The sequence below is a fragment of the Enhydra lutris genome, unplaced genomic scaffold (genome assembly GCF_002288905.1).
Source record: "Enhydra lutris kenyoni isolate GAN:26980312 unplaced genomic scaffold, ASM228890v2 scaffoldscaffold30, whole genome shotgun sequence".
Classification (NCBI taxonomy): Eukaryota; Metazoa; Chordata; class Mammalia; order Carnivora; family Mustelidae; genus Enhydra; species Enhydra lutris.
The window spans coordinates 9223959-9232741 of NW_019154114.1; the positions used below are offsets into that span (position 1 = coordinate 9223959).

At 54.1% G+C, this 8783-nt stretch overlaps 1 long non-coding RNA gene across 1 annotated transcript; it reads left to right on the forward strand.

Annotated features, from left to right (window-relative positions):
- The first annotated feature begins 6968 nt into the window (after positions 1-6968).
- On the forward strand, positions 6969-8463 carry LOC111152740. Its single transcript, XR_002640940.1, has 3 exons — positions 6969-7122; positions 7673-7746; positions 8096-8463. It is a non-coding gene; the product is annotated as an uncharacterized LOC111152740 (long non-coding RNA).
- Positions 8464-8783: the final 320 nt, after the last annotated feature.

The window sequence follows — 8783 nt, forward strand, 5'->3', positions numbered from 1 at the left end:
CCGGCCTGTCTACTTGTGATCTCTCTCTGTCAAATAAATAAATAAAATCTTTAAAAAAAAAAAAAAAGCAGTCTTCCAACCCCAGCACCTGGCAAGCACTAGTCTGCTCTCTGTCTCTATGGATTTGCCTATTCTGGGTATTTCGTGTGAATGGAATCAGACAATATGTGGCCTTCGTGTCTGGCTTTTTTCACTTAGTGTAATGTTATCAAGGTTCCCCCACATTGTAGCATGAATCGGCGCTTCCTTCCTTCTTATTGGCAACTAATAAGTCATTGTGTGGATATAGCACATTTTGCTTATCCATCCATCTGTTGATGGGCCCTTGGGTTCTTAGCTTCTGTTTTCAGTTCTCTCGGGTATATACCTAGGAGTGGAATGGCTAGTTTATGTGGTAATTCTGTGTTTAACTTTTTGAGGGACTACCAAACTTTTTTCTACAGGGCTGCACCAGTTTACGTTCCCACCAAGAGTGCCCAGGCATTCCAGTTTCTCCACATCCTCATCAACATTTATTATTTGCTGTAATTTGTGTTGTTGTTCTATCCATCCTAGTGGGTGTGAAGTGGAATCTTGTTATGGATTGGATTTGATTTCTATTTCCCGGGAGAGTCCTAATGTTGGGCATCTTTTTTTTTTTTTTCAAGATTTTTAAAAAATTATTTATTTCTTTGACAGAGATACAGTGAGAGAGGGAACACAAGAAGGGAGAGTGGGAGAGAGAGAAGCAGGCTTCCTGCTGAGCCGGGAGCCCAGTGTAGGGCTCTATCCCAAGACTCTGGGATCATGACCTGAGCTGAAGGCAGACATTTAACGAATTTAGGAAATATGTCTTAAATAAGACTCAAAAAAAAAAAAAAAGAAAAGAAAGAAAGAAAGAAAAGAAAAAAGGGCTAACCTTAAAAGACTAGATAAGCTGGACTGAATTAAAATTAAGAACTTCTGTTCATCTACAGACACCATCAGGAGAGCTCAAAGGCCAGCCCCAGACTGGCTGGAGTCACAGCTGGGGCATATATTCTGCCAAAGGATTCGTAGGCAGAGCAGAGAAAGAAGCCCTCTGATTCAATACAGCTCCCTCACAAACATATTTTTAAAAATCACATAGACCTGGCTTTGGACCCTAGCTCTTCTCACCTGTTCAGTGAGATCCTGTCCACGAGGTTCCAAGCCCCCGAATTAATTCTTGTATTTTCAAACTAGGGATAAAATCCCTGCCTCACTGTTGTGTTTCCTGTAAGAATCAAAAAAGGGACTAATTCGCCAAAAATGGATCATTGGTCAGCTGGGGAATTCTATCAATAACCCTCTGTCCCTCCCTCACACATCGGAGCTCCCCAAGGACTTGGGGCAGGTGTTAGGCTGGTCTCTGCTAACTTGTCTGAACAAGTTACAAGTACAGGGGAGTGCAAATGTGCTATGTGAGTGGACAAAGAACAACATTCCCGGCTGAGGGAAGAGCATGCGAGAAGTGTGAGGGTGGGAAGGTACAGTCAAGTTCTTTGGGGGTCGGGTTAAGGTACAATCAGGGGAAAAGTGAGAACAGGCTTGGCTTGGCAGGGGACAGATCTTAAATACCGGACCGAGGATAATGCCAGGCATTATCGGGAATGCCACAGGCAACCATAAAAGTTGTGGACAAGGGGTGCATAAATGATGGGGAATGAGGGAGAGACAGAGAGCTTTGGAGATAAGAGATGAGGGGTAGTAAAAGATTTCTCTGTACGCAGCAGCCGTTTCAGGAATTCTGCTTCGAAAGAAGGAAGAAAGGAATCGAAGTGAAAGAGAGTATGTATTGAGGGGGAGGGGTGGGCCAGAGGTAGGGGGTTCGTGGGGGAGAAGAGTGAAGAGCGGGAGGGGATCACGCTTCACCTCCTGCTCACTCCTGTGGAAGGGGACCACCAGACAGAGGGGCTGGCCGGGGTTCTCAAATGGGGCACCTTGTTGGAAACAGTCTGGGTCCCCATCCCACACCAACAGAATTAGGGTCTCTGGTGTGGGTCCTGCACTCCAGGGGATTCAGGTGCTCAAATTTGAAACCGTCCTGGCCTGGTAAGACAGCCACTGAGGCCAAAGGCCTCCCTGGTCTTCCCTTTCGAGACACTGGTGAAAGACAAAGGGTCACAGAGCCAGGAGCATTCAGGGCGGCAGAGGTGGCCCCCCTCCCCTCCCTCCGTAGCCCATAGTAGCCTCAGCCCAAGCCAGGCTTCACCCTAATGGGGTGCACCTGGAGATGAGAATCTGCACCCCCCTCCTGGGGACAGCTCAAGCAGCTCTCTGTCTCTCCACAAACACTGGCTCTTGGGGCCGGCCCGAGCCGGGGCCTAAGACCTAGCCCTTAACTTTCTCTCTCCATCTTGCCTCCTGCCCTTGACTTTCCTCGGCGGACCCCCATCCCATCCCTCTCCCAAGGCCACGGGAGGGGGGGGGGGCTAATAGGAAGAGGCCAGTGGTGGCCACGCCCCGGAAGACACCTGCCCCAGGTTCTGACCCAGGGCTTGATTATCAATTAAGCTAAGGTTTAAAAATAGCAGCCCTGCAGGGGAGAAGGCTGTACCTGGGCGTGGGAGGGAGGGTCCCAGCGCGGGTTCAGTTCTGCGGCCTTTCCGTCTCTGGCTTTGACCTTCTACCTTCAAGGGTGAGTTTCCTGCCAGTGGGGGGATTGGTGAGGGCCTAACTTGCCGGCAGGAGGGACCCGTTCCCCCCCAACACCCCCCGTCCCCCGCAACTAACATTTTGTACTGAAGCTTGCCGGTAAGGGGAGGGGTCCCTGCATTTCCAGCTCCCAGGGCGAGAACAGAGGGGGTTTCAGTGATGTTGATTCTTCCCTCTGCTCTTTCTAGAAAGCCTTGTCTTACTCTTAGGGTGAAATCCTCCTCATATGTGAGATCCTGGCTAAATGGCCTCACTGCCTTTAAGCTTCACCTGAGGGCCGCTTGCTCGTCCCTTCCTGCCCATCCTCACCACACTGGCCGGCGGGGGCGGTTGTGGGTGGGGGGGGGGTTGTTGCTCTGTGAATTGGCCCATTTCGAGGAGCCTGATGCATGTCAGGGTAAATTTGTTAAAATTTTTAAACAAGTACGTAGGCATCATGAGGACCCCAAATTGTCCTTTGGGGAAGATGAGAAAGAAGGATTTGGTCGAGAAAAAGACTCCAGGTCTAGCGATTTTAAATTTAGGTTCAAAGAGCCACACCTGTGCAGAAACGATCCCAAGCTGGGCAGAGACCCATCTTCCTCCCGCTCTTCTTGCCCGAGTGGCAATTTGCATTCCCAAAGGCAACTCCTCCTCCTAGGTTCTTAGGTGCACACAAACATATGCAAAGACAGGTTCTAATGGCCATCCTCCTCTCACACCAAAGCTGCGTATTAGGCACTTTGTTCGGAACCTTGGATCCACCCCTCCCCGCACAGACCCACCTGGGAATTTTCCTGGTCCTCCAGGTTGTGTCCTTATTTTTCACAGCGGCTTTGTATTCCAGGCAATGCAGGTCCTGTAATGTTTCACTGGTCCCTTCCCCATGGCTGCGGGGTTTGTCATTAGTCCTTTCCCGTGGACGGGGGTTTGTCCAATCACCTGCTGTCCCGGCCAGCGCTGCGGCTAGAGCCTCCTGTTGCCTGGACTTCAGTGTTAGGTCAGAGGGCAACGCCCTTTGTACCGTTTTTGCTTTTGGGTTTTTTTTGTCCTAGAGGGAAGAATCAAGTGGCTGAAGAAGCGGCTGTTTTGTCTTCCTTCTGGGGGGAGGCAGGAAGGAGACCGTCCAGAGCCAGAACTGGGCAGGGTGGGCAGGGAGGAGGAGGTGGATTTGAACCTTTTCCTCGTGTTTTCTAGTTATTTGTTCACCTGAGCTTCAGTTTTTAAAATATGTAAAATGTGGGGAGGATGCTGTGGGATCACCTGTGTCAAGTGTTTAGTTCAAGGCCAGACGCAGAGTGAGAGAGCTCGAGGCGTCCAGAGTAGTGGTGATACAGCTGCCCGACATTGTCCCTGGGGTGACTCTGGGGTGACTGCCGGTGCATGTGGGGAGCGTGGGGTCTCCGAGCAAGGACTGAGCTTGGTCGGCCGGCATTTGTTCCCTGGGAAGATCCCTTCGTTTTGTCCCTGAGCTGCTGTGCTCCACTGTGGAACACTGGGGCTCCCCGTTGGGAGACCTGGAGGGAGAAGGCATGTGGTCTGCCTTAACGTCCTCAAAGCTCTGGTCCCCGGCACAGTCCACAGATGAATGCACTCGCTGCTGGTGACTGGGCTGCCGCTACCGTACAGAATTCTGTGTATTCTACCTGCGTGATTCCATTCATTCCTCAGAATTACCCCGTAGGGTAGGAGAGACGAATAGCCCCACCAGCCAGCCCCTCGGTCATGGTGGGGCCTAGCTCCATCCAAACGGAACCTCATGTTTGCCGCACGCCTCTCGGTTCTCCTACGCTGCCCCCTCAAGGCAGGGAAGGAGCCTGTGACACGAGCAGAGTTGCCCCATGTTCACACTGAGCATGAGTCCTCCGTGGAGAGGTACGGTGCTAGACTAAAGGGTGACTTGGATTGCGTAGGACTGGAAATGTCATCTGTGGGTCTGAAAGGAAAAACAAACACCTGCTACTAACATCTCGAAATGTCTGTGTGACACTTTCGCCCTTAACACCATCATTGCCAACATGTAGGATAAAACACTGGTCAGCAGCCAGTCTTTGGCATCCTTTTGGCAACACAGTGTTCTCAGACCCTTGCAAACAGACCCCCAGCAGGGCCCATGCCTGTATCTGCGTCTGTTCTCTTGCTGCAGGAGCTCAGGACGAACTGGCTGCCCGGACACTATTGGAACAGCCCTAGAACCGGGTGACGAGGGGACTGCACTGATCTGAGAGCATGAGTAGAGAGAAGGATGAGGCGTTGTTTCGTATACTCAGTATTTATGATGAGCCAGAGGAGATGAGGAACGTGCCCGAAAGCTCTGGCATTTCCTCCCAGTGTGAGCACCAAACACAGTCCCAACCAGAGGGGGTGTATGGAATGCCCCAGCAGGGCCCCGGTTTCCTGACACAGCGTGGCCTGGTTTGTCAGGAGATGAGCGCCGGGACCCCACAGCAGTGGGTCCTCCAGACTCTGGGCAGATCTGAGCTCCAGGCCAGTTGTCTCCCCCAGGCAGAGCCAGAAGCAGCCGCAGAGCTGGACCCCAGGTAGGTGTTGCTTGAACCAGACTGGGGGAGGGAGCGGGAGCGGGAGCTGTCCTGGGGAGAGGAGATCCTGGCACTGAGCTCTCCAGATCACACTGTGTCCCCCTACCCTTCATCCACGTGTCATAGCTTCCTGCCAGGACCCAAGTTTGGTAAGTCCCAGCTTGGACGCGTGGGCAGGGAAGGTGGCAGCCCCAGGCCGGGCCTCGGATTCGGGGGACGAGGCGTGAAGCCTGGTGTCGGGGAAGCAGACTTCTCCTTGGGTTCCGTGGTCCTGTTGCTGTGGGCCGCCCTCTCCGTGAGCCGGTGGGCCTTGATATTTCCCTGCAGGCCAGCCTTGCCCCTTGCCTCCGCCCAGTGAAGAAGTCTGGTCGTTCCTCAGGACAATTGTAAGTGTCTTATTTTTTCTACACTTGGGATCTTTGCCTTCCCCACTCCTCCCCAAAAGAGAAGCTAGTAAGGAAAGGGGAGGGCATGCGGTGTGCCTGGATTCTCTCCCATAGCTCCCTGCTGCCTTTGAACTTGGCTGCCAGGCTCTCACTGCCACTGTGTGGGGCCTTTGGCTCACAGTGTCTCCTCTTCTAGAGCTGTGTCGGGAGTGGGGGGTGTCTGAGCCGGACCCTGTTGTCAATGCTGATGCATAGAGCTGTCTCAGAACCTCGGGTGAACACTCAGGAATTCAGTCAGAGGACCGGGCAGGTGGCCGCCCGTGGGCGATGGCAGGCAAGGACTGTGCCCTCTGATGGGCACCTGCATTCTCCTCTCCCCAGCCGCCTGTTCCCAATGAAGCGGTGGTCAGGCAGAGGGTCCCCCGGCAGTGCTGGAAGGTTGGCAGGCTCCGCCACGGAAAGAAAGTCTACGCTGTGGCCATCAGCAGCTCGACTCACCACGTGTACACGTGTGGCCACGGCTACATTAAGGTCTGGGACGAGAGCGCCCTGCATGCCCTCAGCAAGGCCCCACAGGCCCAGCTGGACTTGCAGGTGAGGGGTGTTCGGGAAGGACTGGGGGAACCTAGACGTGACCTCTGTCGTGTGACTTGGAGCCTGGCCCTCGAGGAGGTTAAGTGAGGGCGGGGACTGTTCCTGCAGGACCACCAGAACTGTGTCCTGGCCTGCAAGCTGTTCCCGGACGAGCAGTGCCTCATCACCGGGGGTCTGTCCCGGAGCCTGACCCTGTGGGATCTGGCGCCCACACCACGCGTCAGGGCCCAGCTGGCCTCCACGGGCCCCCTGTGCTATTCCCTGGCGCTCTCCTCCAATGCCCAGATCTGCTTGGCGTGTTTCAAAGGATTTGTCGAGATTTGGGATTTGCAGAACCAAATCTTGATCAGGTACGCCCCCGGGGAGGGCTGGACGGTGAGGTCTTTGGGAAGGCTCGTGTCCCTTTCTGGACCTCCCTCGCCCATCTGTGCAGTAGGGCTCGGTGAGTCCGTGCGGAGACTAGATGTGGGGGCTTCCTGGGCCCGAAACGTCCTGGTGTTGAGACAGTGCGTGAACCTCGGAGATCTTCTCCTGCCAGGAAGCATGAGGTCCCTGAATATGGGTCCCGCTGCGTGGACATCACAGGCAATAAGTTCTGGACAGGAGGTGAAGACACCAGACTCTATTCCTGGGACCTGAGGAGCTACCAGAGGTTGCAGGAGCACGAGTTACGGCATGAGGTGTCTGGCAGCCCCCAGTGGGCTGCGGGTGGTCCCCGTGGCCGGGAGTAGGGGCCTGAGTTCCACAGGGGGGCGGGGTGTGAATGACCGTGTAGACAGCTTGGACCGCTGACGCCGGTCCTCCTTCCAAACAGATCCTCAGCATTACCCACGAGCCCACTGAGGAGTGGGTGCTGGTAGGCCTGAGAACAAGCGACATCATAATTCTCCACACACACCGGCCGGAGAAGTTTAAGGCAGTCTTGCATAAATACGTCAACCACCACAACCTCAAGTTTGCCTCCTGTGGTGAGTGGAAGCCAGGTGACCCCTCTAGGAGTCCTGTCCCTGACACCCGCGGGATGTCTGGTCCTCTGCAGAGTCTGGGTCCAGCCTTGTTTCAGGCTCTGTTCTTCCCTCCCCAGCCCCAAGCCTGGCGGAGTGGAGACCCAGGTGTCTGGTTCCCTGCTGCTGTCAGCTCTGCACCCCCTTCCCCACTGCTGCCTCTCCCCCCATCTCCTGGCATCCTACATGTCTTCTGTCCCCATCCCTCTCCTCTCCGACTCTCCCTGTAACGGTTCCTTCCTACACAGAACAGCAGCCTGAAGACAAGGGCCGGCAGAAAAGGCATGAAGCCCCATGTGATTGTCCTTTTGTGCAGTGATACTGAGCCCTGTCCCTTGTGGGGCTGGAGGGAAGGGCCAGATGAGGGAATGGTTTGGCTCTTGTCTCTGGTTTTTCTAAATGGGCACAGTGGGCCAGAGGAAGAGCTTCTCTTTGCTCAGTCACCTTGGGGAGGGACCTGGGCCCGGAATGCAAGCTTGGTCTCTGGCTTCTCCACCTGCCTTTCCTTCGCCAGGGAGCTACTTTGTGACCGCGATCGACGAGTCGATCCACTGCATAGCCGCACCTTCTCTACAAAGGTTGTTTCAGGTATCGGGAGGAAAGCTCTGCAAACCCAGGCTCTCAGAGCTCATGGGGCTCTGCAAACCCAGGCTCTCAGAGCTCACAGGCCCAGATCCCAGTGGGTCGGGTCCCGAGGACAGTGACAGAAACTATCCCTGGGGTAGTATATGGGGCCCTTTACTACACCCAGGGGAATGGGGACTCAAGGTTCTGTGACCTCATGGGCTCCACCGTGAGCCCCGAGACCTGCCCCATTGTCTCCAGACTGAACCTCAAGTCTGTCCTTCACCTTGAAACTGCCCCCAAGTGAGGCCTTCATCTGTGGCCCACGCCTGGCCCCTGCCTGTAATCGATCTTCTGGCCTTCTTCCCTGTAGGTAGAGGAGCCGACAGATGTCCTGTGTTGTGATGTGTCTGCTGACAACCAGTATCTGGTCACGGGCTCCAAGAACAGTGCCACAGTTTACCAGCTCTTGTACTGAAGTTTGCGTGCTGTGTTCCTGCTGGCGAAGACCCAGAGGAGGCCAGCAGGCCGAGGGCATGGCAGCCTCCGTGGCCTGATACCTTCACCTGACCCTCGGTGGTTGGGCCTGTCTGCTCCCTCTGCCCCAGACACACCTTGCCTGTGTTCGCAGGTTTTTATGATACGATGTAGGGGTTTTTCCTTTGTTACTATTCTTACTGCTGATTTCTGGGTTTGGGTGGGGAAACTTGCCTTCGTAATTAACAAAATAGAAAAGCAAAACCAAAATGGCATGATAACGTGGTCAGTTTTTTCAAAGAGCAAACCCCTTGTGATGAATTTCTCAGACCCCACTCAGCAACTTCCAAGGTGGGGAAGGAATTTTACAGCAGATTTAGTTTGGCTTGCAACTTTTTTGGTGGGTCAGAGATTTCTTGGAAACTTCAGAAAGTTCAAGAAGAAAGGCATGTACCTGTGCAAACCTTCACGCTGTGTCACAGAGTCAGCACCCCATCAACTCTCCATTCCTGATGCAGGTTAATACTCCATGAGCTGGTCTAACCATATCCCAAGGAAGGGCTCGCACTCTCCCTCTCTCTCTC